This window comes from Gossypium arboreum, chromosome 7 (assembly GCF_025698485.1).
Source record: "Gossypium arboreum isolate Shixiya-1 chromosome 7, ASM2569848v2, whole genome shotgun sequence".
Lineage (NCBI taxonomy): Eukaryota > Viridiplantae > Streptophyta > Magnoliopsida > Malvales > Malvaceae > Gossypium > Gossypium arboreum.
Genome location: NC_069076.1, coordinates 93,655,890 through 93,681,023, shown reverse-complemented (window position 1 = coordinate 93,681,023; position 25,134 = coordinate 93,655,890). Strand labels below are relative to the sequence as shown.

The 25,134-nt window shown below is 35.9% G+C and overlaps 1 non-coding gene across 1 annotated transcript; it reads right to left on the bottom strand.

The window, feature by feature from the left end:
- Positions 1-5,091: 5,091 nt before the first annotated feature.
- On the bottom strand, positions 5,092-5,198 carry LOC128296079 (small nucleolar RNA R71). Its single transcript, XR_008286627.1, has one exon. It is a non-coding gene; the product is annotated as a small nucleolar RNA R71 (small nucleolar RNA).
- Positions 5,199-25,134: the final 19,936 nt, after the last annotated feature.

The window sequence follows — 25,134 nt, the reverse complement described above, 5'->3', positions numbered from 1 at the left end:
CATACTGTATAAAACTGACTCCAAAACATGAAATTTGATATATTGCTACTGTATGTGATATAAATATTGTATATGTTTTAATTACTAGCATGTCTAAAATGCGAAATTTGCATATGATATGTAATCTGATAATTCTGATAGCATGATTGATATGAAAAGCATGCAATAAATAGTTGCATTTGATATATGTTAGTATGGTGCGTGTGCATGGGGTGAGATAATGATGTGACGGACGAAATGTTGGTAGTTTAATAATCTGCCTAATATGAATGTTTAAACCACATATATCTATTCTAATGGCTTGATCACGTATCTATTCTGGCAGCTTGACTACATTATTCTAAAAAGTGACATATGCTCACTTATAGGTGTGTGGGGTTGGATGGGTATTTATTACCCTGATTGGTGTGTAAAGTTGGACAAAGATGGTGTGTAGCGGATAGGGGTAGGATCTATATCTGTTTCTTAATCTGCATATATGTATTTGAATCTGTATTTGTTTCTAAAACTGTATCTGTAAATGAATTTGATTTTGTATCTTTAACTGATCTATTTGTTGGGTTGAGTTATACACTGATCTTGTTAGCTCACGCTTTTGATTATTTCTTCCCAGGTAATCAACAAACCTAGGATCGAACGGTACATGGAAACTCGAAATTGGTATATGGCTAAAAACGACTAAACTAAGGATTTTTGTTAAATTTGGACTATTCGAGACTTTTGGACTGTGTTATTATTATTATTTTGGACTCTGTTTTTGCTTTGTGGACTATTTTTACAAATTTGGTGTTTTAATAGTCCTATATACAAAACTACTTGTTTACAAGTCAAACCATGGCTCCCAAAACTTCTTAGATTAGAAAATTTAGTTGCAAATCGAAATGATCACTTAAATGGTTTTTCATAATAATATAGATGGTTTTATCAAGGATGTCTCCCTGAAATTGGAAAACAAATTACCTAGTTTGGCACTATTTTACCTTACAATTTCAAATTGGATTTCTAGGTTTTCTAGGTTTCAAACGAGTTGGTGTAACTTCTCCATATTTGAAAATAACGTTCAGGCCAGGTGTGGGGGTGTTACAGATGTTGTATGTAAGGTTTAAGTACTTAGTAGACGACAAATCCTTGAGCTACTATTGGAGATGGTCCATAAGAAGTTGTTAATTGAAGTTGATTTTGTTATAAAAAAAAAGCTTTAGGGAATAATTGAGGTAAATGGAGGAATAAGAGCAAATCCAATGAATGCAGAAATCTAAAATCATTTGGGATCTTGTAAGAGATATAAACATAATTTTTTTTTCATACATCCACAAAAAAAATTATGAAAGAATTGAACAAAATTGTTATCGTGCTCATTTTGAAAGGGAAAAGTTAAAGTAAGGCCACAACTTCTGACCTATCAATTTTTGTAACATGGCTTACAAAATCATCTCTGAAGTTCTGGTTAACATACTTAAGGGGGTTTTAGATGGACTAATTTCTCATTTCTAGAATGCATTTTCTTAAAATCAACTAGGATCAGACAATCTTCTATTGATAGTGTAGCACCCCACACCCAACCTAAATGTTATGGCCAGATCTGGAAAAGTTACTACAATTTATTTGAAAATCCAGAATCCATTTGTCTTGTAAAATAACACTAGATTTTAATAAAAAAGATTCTGATTTATTTTTAGTGAAAATATCCTTCATATTTAATTTATTAATCCTAACGACTAAATTTCTATTATCAAAGCGCACTTATTTGCAACAGAACCCTTATTTAAATTCAATTTGGAAAAATGAGTTATATATTGAAAATCCAACATTTTGTTGATAGTGAATTTTAACTTTAAAACCGAAAAACAGTTTAAAAATAGTAAATAGAAGTTCAAAATCAAACAATCCCAAAAATGTTCAAAATAGTCCAACAAAATCAAAACAGAATAAACTAGAATTTAAAATAGCAAAATTATCAAAAATGTTAATCGAGCTCCCATAGCGACGACCTATCTTAAGTTTGGGGGTTACCTGAAAGTAAACAGACAGAGGTGAGTTTTCAAGCTCAGTGTGTAACTTATAAAAATAGAAGCACAAATTTAATTTTAGACATATTTTGAAAAATCATTTAGACATTTTTAACATATTAGATGCAGAATCACAATCCTACCAGCATCCCCTACACACTATTTCTGACAATCCCTACACACCATACAAGGTATTAAATGCCTATCCAGCCCTGCACATCGCTTAGTGTCGATATGACAGTTTTTAAAATATTTGTAGCCAAGCTGCCAAATCTTAATGCGATAATTCGCCAATATAGAAATATATGTGTGGCTAAGCCACCAGATATGGCAGATAGATTAAACTATCCACTCTTCCTCCGTAAACATATATCTTACCCCAATTCACATGCAATACTAAAAGATATCATAAATGCATACGTCATATATGCTTTTAAAATAGATACAGATCATGCTTACCACATTATAGAGCATACTTGTCGTATTACAGATCATACACAGCATTCGACATAATAATCATGTACACGTAAGTCATATTTAAAAGATACAAAATATCACAAATCATGATTTATAGTCCCATTTATACCATACAGACCCTACGAGAGGGCCACATTTGACTCATACGATGAAGACGAACTTATGGAAAATTTTTTAAAATTTGGGCCCATACGATCGTGTAGCCCACATGGCCCAATTGGCTCAGACCGTGTGACTCACACGATCCAGCACACGGCCATGTGGCGTCGATAGACCCAATTTCAACTTTCATCGTTCACTATTTTCTCGAGTCTTCATTACACACTTGATTCGATTTTGATACAGAAGCAACCACAAGACTCTCAGAACCTAAAATCAAGATTCAATCGACTAATTTAGCGACAAATCATGAAACATAAATTAAGGATTGATCACAAACGTCCTTATTTGACCCTCAAAACACATTCGAACACTTACCGATAAATGAACAGCAACTACATGATAGTTAAGTCATTGGAAGAATACCAAATGATAAACCGTAATTTATACATATTTTTATCCCATGCTTAGCACATTTATGGATGATTTCTCCTTAGATTTGGTGAATTCGATACTCCTAATTCTTTTATTTCATGTTTTATACTTAGGTGAGCATAGGAGAATAAAAAGAGCGAGAAACGGGCCGAAAACGGAGAAAATAGATCCACGTGGGAAATCAACACGGCCTGGGCTTCCTCACACGGGAGTGGCACACGGCCGTGTCCATTTGGCAGGATCGAAGCACGACTTATACGGGTAGATTACACGCTCATACCTATTCAACAGCCTTGACCATGGGCTGGAGTAATTGCACACGGGCGTGTCCCTACCGAGCCCAAGAATAGTCCTATTCGGAAAAGGCAACTTTTGAGGGCTCTTAGGCATTCTAAAGCCTATTTAAACATCGGAGGAGGCATTTAGAGGAGACAGGGAGTAGGAGGCAAGGAATTACTCAAGGGAAGTCGATTGGTCCATCTCAGAAGCCAGATTCATCATCAAGACTGAAGATCTCCCTTCAATTTCCATTCAGGGGTTTTAGGTTTTCTTTATGTTTTGTATTCATTATTCTTCTGAGATGTTTTCTTTTATAATTATGAACTAAACCCCCTAAATACCTAAGGGGAATGAAACCTAAGACGGATCTTGTTATTATTATCTGAATTGTATGATAAATATTTGACTTGTTCTTAATTATGTGTTCTTAATTCTTATTTTAATATTTCAGGATATTGATTCAAGTTAGTGCTCTTATTCAGAGGAGGAATAGACCCTATCTAAGAGTAAATTTGTCGTAATTAAGCGGAGTCGATTGCACGCCTAGAGATAGGGTAATAAGATTTTTGCAAATTAGGGTAAAACCTAGTAAGGGGATCTATAGATCGAGTTAATGCAACACTAGGGCGTTAATTAGAAAGAGATTTCAATTAATAAACCTAGGGTTAGACGTTATTAGTCTTGAGAGAGATAATAATATAACTTAGGGATTTCTATGGATCAAGTCAAATGAATAAATCATCTGATTCAGAGTCAAATAACAAGTGAAGTCTAGGTGGATTTTTCCTTGGGTATTGTCTTAATCAATCGAGTTTTCCCAAATTTTTTTCCCAATTTTCTCTCTGTGCACCCTTAGTTTAGTTAATTAGTCTAGATAAACAAATCCCTTAATTTTTAGGTTAGATAATAAAAAGAAAGTTATTACTAGTACTCTTGGTTCCTTTGGGTTCGACAATTTGGTCTTGCTAAAGCTATACTGCTGTTCAATAGGTACGCTTGCCTTCATCGTGATAATAGTTAGTTTCAAGAACGATTAATTATAAATCTTCAAAACCTGTCGCGAAAATCATGTACCAAGTTTTTGGCGACGTTGCCGGGGAACTAAGATATTAGGAACACTCGATTTTTATTACTTTAGCCATTTTACTTTTTTGCAATTTAAATTTTTATTTTATTTTCTAATTTTTTCTTTTATTCGTTCCTGGCAGGTTTTTGTAGTGTATGATTAGAAGAAACCCGTCGGGACCATTATTGTTTGATAATAAGATCGATCGCACAGTTCACAAAAATCGAAGAGAAATAAGGCAAAGCTTACGATATACAGAGGAAGAGCAAGAGGATGATACTTCAACCACAACCGAGGAGATGGCTGAAAACCAAGAAAATCCGCTACCTCCTGCAATTGCTGCTAATCAGAATCCTGCTTCACGTATTATGTATGATTATGCTAAACCTCCTTTAACAGGAATTGAATCGAGCATAGTTAGGCCTGCTGTTGCTGCAAAAAATTTTGAACTGAAACCTAACACCATTCAAATGGTCCAACAGTTTGTTCAGTTTGATGGTTTGCAGGACGAGGATCCCAATGCTCACTTGGAAAATTTCTTAGAGTTTTGCGACACTTTTAAAATCAATGGCATTTCTGACGATGCCATTCGCCTTCAGTTGTTTCCCTTTTCGTTGAAGAATAAGGCTAAACAATGGTTAAACTTGTTACCACAAGGGTCAATCACTACTTAGGAACAAATAACTGAAAAGTTTTTATTAAAATATTTTACCAGCCAAAACAGTCAAATTACGTAATGATATCTCCTCTTTTGTGTAGATGGATTTAGAAACACTCTACGATGCATGGGAGAGATACAAGGATCTGTTGAGAAGGTGCCCTCACCAGGGGTTACCTGTAATGCCCCCATGCCCGAAACCGTCACCGGAGTCAAGCTTGAGGTGTTACTAAACTTATCTTACCTTTTAAACAACTCTAAATCACTTATTTTAATTTTCGAAATAAACTATTTTCTGCGTCATGGTTGCTTAAAAATTCATTTCTCAAGTTTCAAAACTCGAAATTAAGATCCGTAAATTTTTCCTGAAACTAGACTCATATATCTATCTATTAATTTTTTTTTTAGAATTTTTGGCTTAGCCAATTAGTACAGTTTATTAGTTAAAGTTATCCCTATTTCAGAATTCAACTACACTAGCCTCTACTTACTACGAACCACTTTTCTCTCTGTAAAAAATTCATATGACTATACCGTTTGTTTCCATTAAAACTAGATTCAATAAGGATTATAAACATATAAAGTACACCACCTAATTATTTTTTAAAATTTATGGTGAATTTCTAAAGTTGGAACAGGGATCCAGAAATTGCTCTGGCCCTATTTCACTAAAACCAGATATCTTATAAAATACAAAACCTTTACCTGTTTTGATTATTCCATATGAAAATAGACACAATGAGCTTTAATTTCATATATTATTCACCATCAACCCATGTCTCTACAATTTCTTGTGATTTTCAAAATCACATTATTTCTAATACTTGAATCTGTTTTTAAGTTACTTTCACATTTTCATAGTTTTCATGTGATAGTTACTACTTAATCATACATACTATTAAACATGTATATCATCAGCCATTCTATTAGTTAATCACTAGAAAGTATTTACACATCATTCATTGATCATATCATATTAAAAGAAACCAAGTTCCTATACATGCCATACACAAAAGCGAAACGTTTAACTATACCAATGTGGTTTCTTCGATAGTGTGATCGGTCTCCGACGTTTCCTTCGATCCTCGAGTGGCTTGATAAAACTATAAGAAAAGAAAATAAAGAGAGTAAGCACTAGGCTTAGTAAGCTTACAAGCAAATAAATTACAACATTCAACATGTTGAATAAATATACATAATGTCACCTAGCCTCATAAACTTCCTTTACTTCTCATTTTCTACCTTCTTCTTTACTCACTTACCTTCTTTCTTACGACCTTTCACTATTCATAAATATAATCTACCTTCCCTTTTGCTGATAATTCACTGTAATTTAACGTGTACAATGACCCGTTGAACCACTCGGAATACTAAGGATACTAGGTCGTTTTGTCTATCAATATCTCGCTAATGCCATGTCTTGACATGGACTTACATGAATTATTCCTGCTCCAATGCCATATATATATATATAATATGGGCTTACATGGCTCATTCCTGTCTCCAAAGCCATATATCTGATATGGACTTACATGGCTCATTTCATCTGTCTGTCCTGTCAACCCCAATATCCTAATATTCCTAAGGTTCAAACAGGGCTTCCTGATGCTTTTTCTCTGTCACTTCGCCTTTAATTCGACTTTAAATATTCTCATAACATAAATATATAAATGCTGGAAATTGACAATAATAATGTAAATAAAAGAATATTGCATTTATTTCTGTAAACTTACCTTGATACAAAATGTGACTAAACCTTACAATTTAGTCCTTTACTTTTTCTTTTCCTCGTTCTTCTTTGGATTCTTGATCTATAATATAAAATATTTCTACTCATTAGCATTCATTTGATTTTTATTTCACTTCACAATTTATGCTGTTCAAATTTTGAAATTGCACTTTCACCCCAAAATTTGATTTTTACAATTTAGTCCTGCTCAATTCACCCATCAATTGAACTAATTTTTCTAAATTAACACTTTTATTTTATCATTATAAACTATTTCACAGCCTTTGATATTCTGAATTTCAACACCAACATCTAATTCACAATTTTGCTCACAATTAGGTCCTAAATACCATTTTCTATCAAAATGACTTAATAAAACAACCTTAATATGAAATTAGAACTTCAATTTCATAATAATTCATCATAAACTACCCTTACTCAGCCAGGGTAACTTCCAATTTCACCCACCAAATCAAAAACTAATGAATTAGATGATTGGACCTAATTGTAAAAGTCACAAAAACATAAAAATTACTAAGAAATAGTAAAATTGAACTTACATGGTGCAAAAATATGAAAAACCAGCATAGGAGACCTGCTACGGCGTTTCGGGTGAGAAAGATGAAGAAATGTCTAGATTTTCAATTACATCATTTTTTAACTATTAACTTTTATGCTAATTCCAATTTTGTCCCTTGTTCACATTGTTTTCTTGCTTATTTCATACCCAAACCGTCCAGCCATTAACCTTTGGGTCTAATTGCTCTTTAAATCCATCTTTTAAATACTTAAGCTATTTACTCACAATTTAACAAATTTTGAGCTATTTTCATTTAGTCCTTTTAATTAATTAGCTATCCAAACATCAAAATTTTCTAACGAAACTTTAATACTAACTCAATGACACTTCATAAATATTTATAAAAATATTTATAGCTTGATTTTCAAATTCGAGGCCTCGATACCTCGTTTTTGACCCGTCTGACCTAATAAATTATTTTAATTCACTAATTTCACCATTTCACAAATTCTTCTAAATTCTTACTTGACTTATAAATATTAAGTTACTATCTTGTTCAATCTTATTTGTCCGATTTAGTGATCTCAAATCACCATTTTTGACACCACTGAAAATTAGGCGTTACATTCTACCTCGAATTTGTGGTTTCGCAACCTTTGTCCGTTTAGGCCCTATTTCGGGATGTTACATTTCTCTCCCCTTTAGGGATTTTCGTCCGAAAATCTTACCGTGAATGATTTTGGTACTATTTTCGCATAGCCTCTTGGGTTCCCATGTAGCCTCGTCTACCCCATGTCTATTCCATAGTATTTTCACAAGTGCAATACTTTTGTTCCTTGATTGCTTTACCTCTCGAGCTAGAATCTTTACCGGTTCTTCACCGTAAGTCATGTCTGGTTGAATCTCAACCTTTGTCTAAGAAATCACATGTGACGGATCTGAATGATAACGACGTAGCATAGACACATGAAATACATTTTGAATCTTCTCTAACTCAATCGGGAAAGCTAACCGATATGCTAATGGTCCGACTCTCTCAATCACTTCAAACGGTCCAATAAAACGTGGACTTAGTTTGCCTTTCTTGCCAAATCTGAGAACTTTCTTCCACGGGATACTTTCAAAAAACTTTGTCACCAACTTGATATTCGATCTCTTTTCTTTTAAATCGCATACGACTTACGCACGTCTCAAGCGCTTTTAAACAATTTCGATAACTTTCACTTTTCTTCTTTCTTTAACTAGATCAACCCGTAAATCCGCTTTCTTTAAACTCTGTCCAATATAAAGGTGTGCGACATTTACGTCCATACAAAGCTTCATAAGGTGCCATCTTCAAACTCATTGATAACTATTATTGTAGGCAAACTCTACTAATGGTAAATATTTTTCCCAAGCGCCTTGAAATTCCGATTACACAACATCTAAGCATATCTTCAAGTACACGAATAACTCTCTCGATCGACCATCGGTTTGAGGGTGGAAAGTGTACTAAAACTCAAATTTGTGCCCAAAGCCTTCGTAATTTCTTCCAAAACCGTGAAGTAAATCTTGGATCTCATCGAAATGATCGATAATGGTACCCGTGTAGTTTGACTATCTCGAAATATACAACTCACCAACTTGTCAAGTGAATAATCCATACTGAATGGGATAAAATGAGCCGACTTCGTTAACTTATCAATCACAACCTATCTGCATCTTTCTTTCTCGGTGTAAAGACAATCCTGTCACAAAATCCATAGTAACTCGATCCCATTTCCACTCGGGGACTAGCACAGTCAGTAATAAACTGAAGGTACCGATGTTCGGCCTTTACTGGACAGATCAAGCATCTAAAACAAACTCAAATGTCCTTTTCATTCCTACCCACCAAGTACATTTTTTAAAATCATTATACATCTTTGTACTACCTGGATGAATAGACAAAGAACTACTATGTGCTTCCTGTAAAATCTTTCGAATAAGCTCATCATTCTTCGGTATGCATACCTTGTCTCGGAACATCAAACAACCGTCAGAACTGATCTGAAAATCTGACTCTACATCCGACTCGCACTGATATCTTTTGGCTAACAACTCACTGTCATTTTTTTTAGCTTCACAAATTTCTTCAAGAAACATCGGTTTAGCTCTCAACTCAGCTAAGATAAAACCATCATCTGATAAGGCTAGACTAGTGTTCAAAGCTCTTAATGCAAATAAAGATTTCCTCCTCAAAGCATCAGCAACAACGTTTGCCTTACCTGGGTGATAATCGATCACTAGCTCATAATCTTTAATCAACTCCAACCATCTTCTTTGCCTCAAATTCAAATCTTTTTGAGTAATCAAATATTTCAAACTTTTGTGATCAGTGAATATGTGGCACTTCTCACCGTACAAATGATGTCTCCAAATCTTCAACAGAAAAACAATGGCGGCTAGCTCTAAATCATGTGTCGGATAGTTCTTCTCATGTGCCTTTAGTTGTCTAGAGGCATAAGCAATTACCTTCCTTCTGCATAAGTACACAACCAAGTCCATTCATGGACGCATCACTGTAAATCATAAACTCCTTACCTGGTTCTAGTTGCACTAAAACAGGAGCTTTAGTCAACAATGCTTTTAACTTGTCAAAACTCTGTTGACACTTCTCAGTCCATTCAAACTTGACATCCTTTTGCAGCAATCTTGTCGTGGGTAGCTATCATGGAAAATCCTCTACAAATCGCCTATAATATCCGGCAAGACCAAGAAAACTTCTAACCCGATACATTTCTAGGAGGCTTCCAATCAACAATGGCTGAAATCTTGCTCGGATCAACCTTAATACCTTCACCTGAAACAATATGTCCAAGAAAACTAACTTTTCGTAACCAGAACTCACTTTTGCTGAACTTGGCATACAACTGATTATCTTTCAGAATCTATAAAACTGTTCTCAAATGCTCTGCATGCTCAGTCTCATCATGAGAATAAATCAAGATATCATCAATGAACAACACTACAACTTATCCAAGTACGGTCTAAAAATTCGGTTCATTAAGTCCATGAAAATGGCAGGAGCATTAGTCAAGCCAAATGGCATCACAAGGAACTCATAATGACCATACCTAGTCCGGAAAGCAATCTTCAAGACATCTGACTCTTTAACTCACAACTGATAATATCTGGATCTCAAATCTATCTTGAAAAACACAGTAGCTCCCTTCAATTGATCAAACAGATCATCATTTCTAGGCAATGGATACTTCTTATTTATTGTTACCTTGTTAAGTTGCCGATAATTTATGCACAATCTCATCGATCCATCATATTACCTTGTTTCAATTCCAGGAATTCCTTTCTCTTCTGGTCAATAAACCTCTGGCTGATGTACTTTTTACGAAATTCCTCCTGAAAGAAATCCCAAGTGACCCTCTCCTTTGGTACAACTGATACAAGTGTCTTCCACCAGTAGTAGGCTGAGTCTCTAAGAAGTGATACTACACATTTCATACATTCCTCGGGTGTACAAGATAATTCATCAAAGACTCTGATAGTATTTTCCAACCAAAATTCTGCTCTTTCTGCATCATCATCTTTTGTTGCTCGGAACTCTTCTGCCCCTTGTTTCCTGATTCTATCAACTGGTGGTTTTTCTCTTATTACTGTACCTGTGATTGGGGGAGCTTGAGCTACATGGGTAGCCTGAGAATCATGAGGGGGTGGAGGTCTAACTGCCGGATTCGTATGAACGAACTCGGCAAACAAATAATTCAAAGCTTGGAAGAGAGCTTCTCGAGTCACTCCTCCCTGATTAACTGTTACTGGCCTATTCTCAGATGGTGCTACCCCTTCTGCGGGAGTAGGCGCATTACTTTCTACATCATCATCATCAGCTCACTCGGGATCCATTACAATAAAACAAACTATTTAAAAATCGTCAGGAGTCGTCACACTATCAAAATACAAGTATGGCATGTATAGCTAGACTTTTTCTCACACTAACTGTTCCGAGAACCGACTAAAACTGCTCTAATACCAATAAATGTAACGCCCCCATGCCCGAAACCGTCACCGGAGTCAAGCTTGAGGTGTTACTAAACGTATCTTACCTTTTAAACAACTCTAAATCACTTATTTTAATTTTCGGAATAAACTATTTTCTGCGTCATGGTTGCTTAAAAATTCATTTCTCGAGTTTCAAAACTCGAAATTAAGATCCGTAAATTTTTCCTGAAACTAGACTCATATATCTATCTATTAATTTTTTTTTTAGAATTTTTGACTTAGCCAATTAGTACAGTTTATTAGTTAAAGTTATCCCTGTTTCAGAATTCAACTACACTGGCCTCTACTTACTACGAACCACTTTTCTCTCTGTAAAAAATTCATATGACTATACCGTTTATTTCCATTAAAACTAGATTCAATAAGGATTCTAAAAATATAAAGTACACCACCTAATTATTTTTGTAAAATTTATGGTGAATTTCTAAATTTGGAACAGGGGATCCAGAAATTGCTCTGGCCCTATTTCACTAAAACCCAGATATCTTATAAAATACAAAACCTTTACCTGTTTTGATTATTCCATATGAAAATAGACACAATGAGCTTTAATTTCATATATTATTCACCATCAACCCATGTCTCTACAATTTCTTGTGATTTTTCAAAATCACGTTATTTCGATACTTGAATCTATTTTTAAGTTACTTTCACATTTTCATAGTTTTCATGTGATAGTTACTACTTAATCATACATACTATTAAACATGTATATCATCAGCCATTCTATTAGTTAATCACTAGAAAGTATTTACACATCATTCATTGATCATATCATATTAAAAGAAACCAAGTTCCTATACATGCCATACACAAAAGCGAAACGTTTAACTATACCAATGTGGTTTCTTCGATAGTGTGATCGGTCTCCGACGTTTCCTTCGATCCTCGAGTGGCTTGATAAAACTATAAGAAAAGAAAATAAAGAGAGTAATCACTAGGCTTAGTAAGCTTACAAGCAAATAAATTACAACATTCAACATGTTGAATAAATATACATAATGTCACCTAGCCTCATAAACTTCCTTTACTTCTCATTTTCTACCTTCTTCTTTACTCACTTACCTTCTTTCTTACCGACCTTTCACTATTCATAAATATAATCTACCTTCCCTTTTGCTGATAATTCACTGTAATTTAACGTGTACAATGACCCGTTGAACCACTCGGAATACTAAGGATACTAGGGTCGTTTTTGTCTATCAATATCTCGCTAATGCCATGTCTTGACATGGACTTACATGAATTATTCTGTCTCCAATGCCATATATATATATATATATATAATATGGGCTTACATGGCTCATTCCTGTCTCCAAAGCCATATATCTGATATGGACTTACATGGCTCATTTCATCTGTCCGTCTGTCAACCCCAATATCCTAACATTCCTAAGGTTCAAAGCGGGCTTCGATGCTTTTTCTCATCACTTAGCCTTTAATTCGACTTTAAATATTCTCATAACATAAATATATAAATGCTGGAAATTGACAATAATAATGTAAATAAAAGAATATTGCATTTATTTCTTGTAAACTTACCTTGATACAAAATGTGACTAAACCTTACAATTTAGTCCTTTACTTTTTCTTTTCCTCGTTCTTCTTTGGATTCTTGATCTATAATATAAAATATTTCTACTCATTAGCATTTATTTGATTTCTATTTCACTTCACAATTTATGCTGTTCAAATTTTGAAATTGCACTTTCACCCCAAAATTTACTGCTTTTTACAATTTAGTCCTGCTCAATTCACCCATCAATTGAACTAATTTTTCTAAATTAACACTTTTATTTTATCATTATAAACTATTTCACAGCCTTTGATATTCTGAATTTCAACACCAACATCTAATTCACAATTTTGCTCACAATTAGGTCCTAAATACCATTTTCTATCAAAATGACTTAATAAAACAACCTTAATATGAAATTAGAACTTTAATTTCATAATAATTCATCATAAACTACCCTTACTCAGCCAGGGTAACTTCCAATTTCACCCACCAAATCAAAAACTAATGAATTAGATGATTGGACCTAATTGTAAAAGTCACAAAACATAAAATTACTAAGAAATAGTAAAATTGAACTTACATGGTGCAAAAATATGAAAAACCAGCATAGGAGACCTGCTACGGCATTTCGGCTGAGAAAGATGAAGAAATGTCTAGATTTTCAATTACATCATTTTTTAACTATTAACTTTTATGCTAATTCCAATTTTGTCCCTTGTTCACATTGTTTTCTTGCTTATTTCATACCCAAACCGTCCAGCCATTAACCTTTGGGTCTAATTGCTCTTTAAATCCATCTTTTTAAATACTTAAGCTATTTACTCACAATTTAACAAATTTTGAGCTATTTTCAGTTTAGTCCTTTTTAATTAATTAGCTATCCAAACATCAAAATTTTCTAACGAAACTTTAATACTAACTCAATGACACTTCATAAATATTTATAAAAATATTTATAGCTTGATTTTCAAATTCGAGGCCTCGATACCTCGTTTTTGACCCGTCTGACCTAATAAATTATTTTAATTCACTAATTTCACCATTTCACAAATTCTTCTAAATTCTTACTTGACTTATAAATATTAAGTTACTATCTTGTTCAATCTTATTTGTCCGATTTAGTGATCTCAAATCACCATTTTTGACACCACTGAAAATTAGGCCGTTACATTCTACCTCGGATTTGTGGTTTCGCAACCACTGTTCCGTTTAGGCCCTATTTCGGGATGTTACATTACCACTCTGGCTACAGGTTCAAACATTTTACAATGGCTTGAATCCTTCGACTCGACAGATGATCGACGCAGCCGTTGGCGAAACTATCAATAATCAGACACCTGAGGATGCTTATGAATTTATGAAGAGATGTCACTAAATGATTATCAGTGGCAAGTCATGAGGACAAAGCCAACGAAAACAACTGGTGTTTTTAACGTAAATTCAGTCACCATGCTATCTAATCAGGTAGAACTTTTTAATAGAAAAATTGACGGTTTTCTTGGTTCTTCACAGGTTCACCCAGTAATGCAGTGCGAAGCAAGTGGAGGTGGATCAAGCAATTTAGAATACCCACCCTATGGCCACAACATAGAGAACAAGCAGTTAAATTACGTGGGTAATAATCCTCGATCTCAAAATAATCCTTATAGTAACACTTACAATGCAGGTTGGAGGAACCACCCAAATTTTTCATAGGAAGGCCAAGGAAATCAGAGACCACCACCACCTCCAGGCTTCCAACAACCACCCTACCAATAAGAGAAAAAGTCGAACCTCGAGGAGATGCTAACAAAATTCATCTCAGTGTCAGAAACTCGTTTTCAGAATACTGAGACAACACTTAAGAATTAACAAGCATCGATCCAAGGGCTCGAAACTCAGATAAGTCAGCTCGCTAAATTGATATCTAAACGACCACAAGGTAGCCTACTGAGTAACATTAAATCTAACCCAAGGGAGCAACTCAATGCGATTACCATTTAAGATGAGGAAGGGTTAGTTGCACCTGAATCAGAACCGAGGCAAGAAACTGTGGTAAGTAAAGGTAAAGGTGAGGTGGACCACAATGACCAGAAATCGGTAAGTAAAGAGTACAAACCTCGTGTGCCATATCCCAACGCAACAAGGAAAGACCGCACAGCCGAACAATTCGATAAATTCCTTAAATTATTAAAGAAGTTACATATTAATTTACCATTTATTGAAGCTCTTTTGCAGATGCCAACGCAATCAAATTCTTAAAGGAGCTTTTAACAAATAAGTGGAAGTTGGATAAGGCGTCGCATATGGAGCTAAATGCGGTTTGCTCAGCCATACTGCAGAATAAGATGGCCAACAAATTAAAAGATCCAGAGAGTTTTACAATTCCTTATTTAATTGGTAGCCTAGATGTTAATAATGCTTTGGCTGATTTAGGGGCTAGTATCAATGTTATGCCTTACAAAATGTTTAAGCAACTAGGTCTTGGGAAACCCAAACAAACTAGGACGAGTATTCAATTAGCCGATAAAACAATCAAATTTCCTAGAGGGATTATTGAAGATGTACTCGTTAAAATTGAAAAATTTATATTCCCAGTTGATTTCATTGTTCTAGACATAGAGGAGGATAGTAACATTCCTTTAATTTTAGGGAGACCCTTTTTAGCAACCGCTAAAACAATAATTGATGTTGGTATAGGTGAACTCACACTTCGTCTGGGAGATGAAACAATCACTTTTCAAGCTCGTAATACGAGTAACTCATCAAAACTTGAAGGTGGTTGTATAAATCATTCTACTAAAACTGACCATGTGGTGCAACCTGCTTTGCAGGAAATAAGTTCGAAGAACCTACATGAGCCATGTTCAAGCAACAACAAAGGACCTCTTTATGAAGAACGAAGGCTAAAAATCGAGGAACTAGATAAATGGCTAGCACATAAATCGAGGACACATGACAAACCAAAACCACGCCAAGACGATCTCAATGTCGCACCAAATCAACTTAAGGTTGGAGACAAAGTAATACTAGATGCAGCAGACCCTCACATTGCCACTTCTGAACTTAACGGAGCAATCCCTCTTACGGTACTCAATATTTTCCCATATGATACAGTCGAAGTAATTTATCCCAAATTCGACACTTTTAAGGTAAACAGTACTCGTCTTAAACCTTATGTTGATAAAATTGATAGCAGGGATGAGGAGTGTAAACTCCTTGCACCACCATGACTATATACCAGAAAGGTAAGTCGAGCTTAGACTATAAATAAGCGCTTCTTGGGTGGCAACCTAGCACTAACAGTATTGACCTCTTTAAAATTTTAGTTTTTAACATCTAATCACTAACTGAGTCATTGAAACATAGGTTTTCTAATCCACATGGCCGGGTACACGGGTGTGCCTTAGGCCGTGCTCACACTACGAGAAGAGACACGGCTGCGTAAAAATAGGAAAATTTTTTTCCTTAACACGGGATGCGATAAATGGCCACGGCCGTGTGAGTGGCCGTGGGCGAGTTTGTCAAACCAACACAAGCGTGCGCCACGCCCGTGTCTAGAAACTGTGGTTGAAACTGATAATTTATTACGGGCGTGCGACACACCCGTGCCCACCACCCGTGCTCAAGACTGATAAAACAACACGGGTGTACACATTAGACTGTAGGCGTGGGAGAAGCAAATAAAGTAGGGCACGGTCATACGACACGGCCGTGTGCACCAATACGCCCAAAGAGCACGGGCGTGTGCGAGTCTCAAATGCGCCTAAATTTAAACAATTGCAAAACACACGGGTAAAAATTAGGACACACGGGTGTGCCCCACGGGGCACGTCCGTGTACCCCAAAATCTATATAAACCCCTCACTACTCATCATCCCCTTCGTCAAAATCCCTAACCCTAGTCGCTGCAACTTCACACGCCACCACCCCCACACCCGTGGCCGGCCGACAGCTCTCCTCAGACAACCCAAGCTCCTCCTTCCACCAACATATTGCGTTTGTTTACTCTTTTCTCTCTATTTTCTTCATCTCTTTTACTAATTTTATGATTCTTATGGTGTTATTTGGATAATTTTTGATGAATATTCATAGTTCTCACTATAGAAATATGCTTTTAGTCTTTGCCATTATAAGTTAATGTTTTCTGGTACTTTCATTCTTTCTTGTGTTCCCATAGAGTCTATTTCATTCATTTCATGTTGAAAATAATCATGCTTTTTTTACGTCATTTACTATATAAAATTCTATCATCTAGATTAAACTGCTGAGTATTGTTCAGTTGGTTAGATTGGTTAACTTATCTACATTCATGATTACTTCTTGAATTAGTTAATTTATGTTATATTTTTCATTTGTCTTGTAGATAAATCATGTCGAATCGTGGTAAGAAAATCGTTGTCCTCGCTTCTAAGAAAAGGAAAGGAGTAGCGTCATCCTCGAATCCTATCGCAGAGATCAGGCACCCTTTTCTTCAGTTCCCCTTAGAACCCTAGGAGGAGCTATTTCAAATATAATGGGCCCGGGACTTAGGTGTGTGCCACTGTATTGACTGGGCCGCGCTTGAACAAATTCAGATGGCTGACGCGGTCCGAGCCCTCCTAACAACTGAACCATAGGGGCTCTTCTTTGAGATCATTGAGCCGACATACATCGAGCTTACAATAGAACTGCTAAACTATAAATTATATATATTTTTACCCCATGTTTAATTCATTTTATCGATGATTTCTCATTAGAATTGGTGAATTCGATGCTCTTAATGCTTTAATTTCATGTTTTATACTTAGGAGAGTATAGGAGAGCGAAAGGAATGAGAAACGGGCCAAAAACGGAGAAAATCGGCCAAAGAACAAAATCAACACGGCCTGGACCTCCTCACACGGGTAGACCACACGACCGTGTCAATTTGCCAGGCTCAAACTCAGCCTGAAGTAATCGAACACGGGCGTGTACCACGGGCGTGTCCCTACCGAGCCCAAGTTGAGTCATTTGGAAAAGGCCAATTTTGAGGGTTTTTAGGCATTCCAAAGCCTATAAATACACCCTAGAGGAGGAGGAAAAATGGAGACGGAGAATAGGGGGTAAGGAATTACTCCAAGGAAGCCGATTGATCCATCTCAAGAGCCTAATTCATCATCAAGACTAAAGATCTCACATCAATTTCCCTTCAGGAGTTTTGGGTTTTCTTTATGTTTTGTATTCTTTATTATTCTGAGACGTTTTCTTATTTAGTTATGAACTAAAACCCCTAAATACCTAAGGGGAATGAAACCTAAGATGAATCTTGTTATTATTTTCTAAATCGTATGATAAATATTTAACTTGTTCTTAATTATATGTTCTTAATTCTTGTTTTGATATCCCAGGATACGGATTCAAGACAAGCTCTTATTCAGAGGAGGAATAGACCCTGTCTAAGAGTACATTTGTCATAATTAAGCAGAGTTGATTGCGCGCCTAGACATAGGGTGACAAGATTTTGCCGGATTAGGGTGAAACCTAATAAGGGGATCTATAGATCGAGTTAATGCAACCTAGAGTGTTAATTAGAGAAAAGTCTCGGTTATTCAATCTAGGGATTAGACGTTATTAGTCTTGAATAGGGATAATAACATAACTTAGGGATCTCTACAGAACAAGTTGAATGAATAAATCGTCCGATTCGGAGCCAGAATAACAAGTAAAGTCTAGGTGGATTTTTCCTTAGGTATTGTCTTATGTTAATCGATTTTCCCCACAAGCAATTCCCTATTTCTTTTCTCTGTGGGTTCTTAGTTTAGATAATTAGTTAGTTAAAACAAAAACCTCTTTATTCTTAGGCTAGATAATAAAAAGACAGTCATTACTAGTACTTTTAGCTCCTTTGGGTTCGACAATTCAGTCTTGCTAAAACTATACTACTGTTCGATAGGTACACTTGCCTACATTGCGATAATAGTTAGTTCAAGAATGAGTAATTATAAATATTTAAAACCTATCACGAAACCACGCGATCAGGAACTCTGCTCTACCTTCCATCTTCAAGTCGTCATGACAAACTTCGACGATCCTAGAACAGTCTAGTTCTGCCTTGGTGGTCTAGTGCGCCAGTTGAGCGTACTGGAGTTCGAAATTGCACTTGGGCTGTACACGGAGGAGGTCATGGACGACGATGAACTTAGAACTCTTCAGTGCCACATCCACTACTCTCCGTCAAAGTGCCGGAAGGACCTCGTACTTGCCTTGGCCACCTATGATCGTAGCCACTCTAAGGCATCGGCCCTCGTCCCATCCCTGTGATACCTATACGCCATCTTGGCCCACACTCTGATGGGACGGCGAGAGAGCACTAGCGTCGTCAACACTCACGATGCCTATTTCTTGTGGAGCATGGCAAACGGGCACGTCTTCGTCCTTGCCTACTTCATTGCCCTCGCCATCTTCCATCAGAAGGAATGACACAAGAGAGGAGTCATCTCTATCGGGCCCTATGTGACTCGATTAGCACGGCACTTTGGGCTCCTCAACACAGCAGCACAATCATCCTCCCTCACTCTCATCGACCAAATGTCCCCACAAGGCATCTCGAGCATGCTATATATGAGGAGGATCGAGAAACGACGTGGCACCTACCCTCCTTAGTATCACCTCGTCCAGTCCACCGAGGAGGAGGACCCAGAGGACATTACTGATGATGTCTCTCCATGTCATGAGGACCCACTGTCTCGGCCACCACCCATCCATCATCCAGTTCATGCGGCGGCTTCATACTCTAACATCCCTGAGTGCCTTACTCGATTTGAGCAGCATTGTTTTTAGTGTTTTGATCACATTGATGCTACTCTTCATCAGATTTGTCAACACCTTCACATCTTATCGCCTCCACCACCTCGCGAACCATCCGACGATGATGATGTTTAAAAACTTTTTATTTATTATTTTTATTCTCACTTTTATCTTTATTTACCTTCTTTAAGTACTTTTTATTTCATTTTCCTTTAATATTATTTTAATTTTAGTTTTTATATTTTTTTCGGCTATTTCATTACGAGTAATTATGCTTCCTTATATTTCCTAAAGAGTTCCTGATTTTATCACAGTCATAAAGAGCTCTAAAGCTCATCATTAGATAGGAACTAAAAACTCCACTGGAAAAGGTTCTCCATGACTGCCATGTCCTGCTCGACCACGACCATAGCTACTACCAGATATAATATTCTTTTGGCGCAAGACTTATGGACTAATGAACCTCTACCACCACCGGAGTATCCTCCTCCACTCTCATCCTTGCCTTGGCCTCCATAACTCCAATTAAAGGAGTTCATTCATCATTCAGGAAGTTTCAGTTCTCTCCCTATCTTATGATTATATATCTATATTTATTAATAAATCTATCTTTGTACATTAAGGGCAATATACATCTTAAGTGTGGGGGTCTTTTATATCATCATTATAAATCCGTGAATTTTTTCTTATTCTCACGTGAATCACTCATATCACTATTAGAATGAATTTTAATTAATTTATGATTTTTATTGATATGTCTTGAAGTAAAACATACCCATTCATGCATTGGTTGTTTAAACTTTAAGACATTAGGGAATCAAGCATGATAAGTTAATTTTTAAAGAATTAAAAACTTTTAGGTATTATCTTGAGTTGAAATTCACTAGTTTAAACATCAAAAAGCCATAATTTTTTGTGAGATCTTGAGTCTTTAGAGCATATGTTATTTCTTTTATGCTCACTTTTATTATGAGTGCATCAGTATTGACTTGTTATTCTAGAACTTGCTTGATTATGCATGTTAAGACCACACCATTTGATTTGATATGTCGAGATGATAAAGGCACTTAGGTTTAACCCACTTACTCCACAAAAGCTTACCTTCATAATTAACCCTTAGTGATCCCTTTTGAGCCTAACAAGCCATTAATTGATTTACCCTCAATATTAACCCATAACCCATTATTGTTGAAATCCCCTAATTTAAATCCCTATTTTTGTCGAGATTTGATTTGAATTAATTGCTTAGCTATATTTTATTCTTCGTTGCAATAATTAAGTTCTATGTTATTTGACTTGTTCAAAAAAAAAACAATACTTACATAGATATTAGTTGTAATTCGTCGTTTTTGAGCTTGAGTGTTAATTCCATACTCTAAGAAGAAGCTCACTTGTATTCAACTGACAATTAGTTATTTTTCTAGTTAGGTGATTTCTTCAATTCAATATCAATTCTAACCTTTTCTTTCAGCTTGTGACCACACTCCCTAACCAAAGCCACGTTACAACCCTCTAAAGACCTTTTTGATTGATGTATCATCTCAATATATAGTGGTGGAGACTTGATTTTCATGCAAGACTATGGTAAAAACTTTTCATATTGACTAATGAGTGCTTTATTTGATGTCCTTAAACACCTCGAGTGATTTGAGTGAATCTTTAGTGAGGATGTTAAATTCTGTGATATTTTGATCAAAAGTGATTACTTAGATGAAGGGGGACACCTATGTTTTCATGATAAAATGTTCAACTTGGAATGTTTGAAACTTTGATGTACTTTTTAGTTGAATTTTCGATGTATGAATACTTATGGATTATTTTGAGATATTATTGATAGGGATTATAAATTGAGAAAAATTTATTTTGATTGTGAGTTGAGGATTTTGCTTGAGGACAAGTAAAAGCTTAAGTGTGGGGGTATTTGGTAAACCGTAATTTGTACATATTTTTATCCCATGCTTAGCACATTTATGGATGATTTTTCCTTAGATTTGGTAAATTCGATGCTCATAATTGTTTAATTTCATGTTTTATACTTAGGTGAGCATAGGAGAATAAAAAGAGCGAGAAATGGGCTAAAAACGGAGAAAATGGACTCACGTGGGAAATCAATATGGCTTAGACTCCCTCACACGGGCGTGGTACACGGCTGTGTCCATTTGGCAGGATCGAAGCACGACTTACATGGGTAGACTACACATCCGTGCCTATTCAACAGCCTTGACCACGGGCTAGAGTAATCACACACGGGCATGTCCCTGCCGAGCCTAAGTATAGTCCTACTTGGAAAAGGCCACTTTTGAGGGCTCTTAGGCATTCTAAAGCCTATTTAAACACCGAAGGAGGCACTTAGAGAAGACAGAGAGTAGGAGGCAAGGAATTACTCAAGGAAAGCCGATTGGTCCATCTTAGAAGCCGGATTCATCGTCAAGACTGAAGATCTCCCTTCAATTTCCATTCAGGGGTTTTGGATTTTCTTTATGTTTTGTATTCATTATTCTTATGAGATGTTTTCTTTTATAATTATGAACTAAATCCCCTAAATACCTAAGGGGAATGAAACCTAAGACGGATCTTGTTATTATTATCTGAATTGTATGATAAATATTTGACTTGTTCTTAATTATGTGTTCTTAATTCTTGTTTTAATATTTTAGGATATGGATTCAAGTTAATGCTCTTATTCAGAGGAGGAATAGACCCTGTTTAAGAGTAAACTTGCCGTAATTAAGCGGAGTCGATTGCACGCCTAAAGATACGGTGATAAGATTTTGCCGGATTAGGGTAAAACCTAATAAGAGGATCCATAGATCGAGTTAATGCAACACTTGGGCGTTAATTAGAAAGAGCTTTCAATTAATCAACCTAGGGTTAGACGTTATTAGTCTCGAGAGAGTTAATAATATACCTTAGGGATTTCTAGGATCAAGTCAAATGAACAAATTGCCTGATTCAGAGTCAAATAGCAAGTAAAGTCTAGGTGGATTTTTCCTTGGGTATTGTCTTAATCAATCGAGTTTTCCCAAAAGTTTTTTCCCAATTTTCTCTCTGTGCACCCTTAGTTTAGTTAATTAGTCTAGATCAACAAATCCCCTAATTTTTAGGTTAGATAATAAAAATAAAGTAATTACTAGTACTCTTGGTTTCTTTCGGCTCGACAATCTGGTGTTGCTAAAGTTATACTACTGTTCGATAGGTACGCTTTCCTTCATCGTGATAATAGTTAGTTTCAAGAACGATTAATTATAAATCTTTAAAACCTGTCTCGAAAATCACGTATTACCAAACATCTCATGATTCTCCCCTGATCAAGCATAAAAAATGATTAAACACAATCAACAATCACTTCCATTACAATGAAAAATAAAATCCCAACTTACTCCTCAACTAACAAAAATTAACTAAATAGAGGATTTAATTAAAATTTTAAAAAAACTAGGGATATAAATTGCAAATAATAAAAAGTAGGCTGTCTCGAAAATCACGTATTACCAAACATCTCATGATTCTCCCCTGATCGAGCATAAAAAATGATTAAACACAATCAACAATCACTTCCATTACAATGAAAAATAAAATCCCAACTTACTCCTCAACTAACAGAAATTAACTAAATAGAGGATTTAATTAAAATTTTAAAAAAACTAGGGGTATAAATTGCAAATAATAAAAAGTAGGCCAATAAGGGTTAAAATTTAACGCCCTAAACAAGGACAGGGATTGAAAAAGGGAAATATCCTTTGTCCTTATATGCAACGTTTCTCAGGTGGACCAAAATAAAACAGAAATAAAATTATAAGGTGAAATTTGTAAATATGTAAAATAGATAGGACTGGATTTAAAAACAGATAAAAGGTGGAAGGGTCGAAACTGCAAATAACCCATGGATCACAAAACACGCGGATCCTATTAAAGGGAGGGTCAGACTTCGGGTTTGGCCCCGAAATGACGTCATTTTCGGGGCTTTTGGACTCTTCCGAAATGGCGTCGTTCGGTGTTAGCTATATAAGTTAAGATATCAACAAAAAAATCATTTTATAACTAGATTTAAAAAAAAATCTTTTCTTTGTTTTTTCTCTCTGGGAATAGCCCAGAATCCGACCATGGGGTCCGGCGAGCCTCCGTCGTGGCCGAAAAAAAACTTTCCTAGTCCCTATTTTTTAGGTTTACAACCTTAAAAACCAAATATTTTTGAAATCAAAAGAAGAAAAAGAAAACAAAAAGAGTAACTATCGGCCTTGCCGTTTTCAGCAAACCCTCACAGAACCCTAATGGGTTTTGAGGTGTTTGGATTGCCGGAGATAGCCCTCGACGACGACAGGTAAGAATCTTTGTTCTTATTTATTGTTTTCTCATTAAATAAAAACAATAAACTAACTACCTTCGATTTTGATTTCTCCTGTTTTAAAACATTTCTAGTTTTTTTGTATTTCTCTCGAAAAAAAAACAAATACATTGAAAATTTTGTGGCTTTTATAGCCAATTTTACACTGTTTATTTCTCTGTTTGTTGCCCCAGTTTGCTTTCATTTCTGCTACTATTTTTGTTGTCCTTGTTTCTGTCCTTCTTTCATCCTTTGGCAGGTCCGGCACTCGGTCAACAGAGGGGGGAAGGCTTTTTTTAGGAAAGGGTGACAAACCTCTGGACGGGGCACACTGACGTGGCATGGAGGTAGTGGCGCATTAGGGTTTCTGCTTCTGCTGAAGTTGTTTCGGCTATGTGTAACACCCTTAATCCATAACCATCGCCGGAATAGGTTAAGAGGCATTACCAATCTTATAACTCAGTTCAGAACAATCATATATCAAATACCATCTCATTTCAATAATATAAGTCATTCATATTCAATATGAATTTAAAACGAGCATACAAAGTCTAAATCATGCATTTGGGACCAAATTAATAACATATGAAAGTTTCAGATCTTAGAAAAATTTTCAATTTTTCAAAGGTCACACGCCCGTATGAACAGGCCGTGTGCCTTACACGGCAATAGACACGCCCATGTGTCTAAGCCGTGGCGAAACAAAGCATACATACTGACTTGTCCATACGGCCTCAAGACACGTCTGTATGCACGACCGTGTGAAAATTAGGGAGGCTACTGACTTGGCCACACGGCCAACCATACGCCCGTTTACCAGCCCGTGTGTCACACACGACCAATAGACACGCCCGTGTGTCTAGGCCATGTCAAAACTCGAGGGTATACTGACTTTAATTCGTAGGGTACCTAAGGGGACACACGGTCGTGTAATGTGACTGTGTGTCATACACAGCTGAGACTGTAACACCCCTAACCCGAATCCGATCATCGGATTAAGGCTAAGAGGTATTACCGAACTAAACATTTGATTATCTCATTCACATTGTAAACAAACATAAACAGAGATCGAGCTGAAATACATATTGATATTTAAGTTATATGCCATTTTCGTATGGCCAAAATATTTACAATTTCAAAACATCGTTATCATCAGCCTAACCCATACATGCCATATTGAGTCCAAAATATAACTGTACCCAAAAAGATCGATAGTGTGATGAACTGCTGACGATCC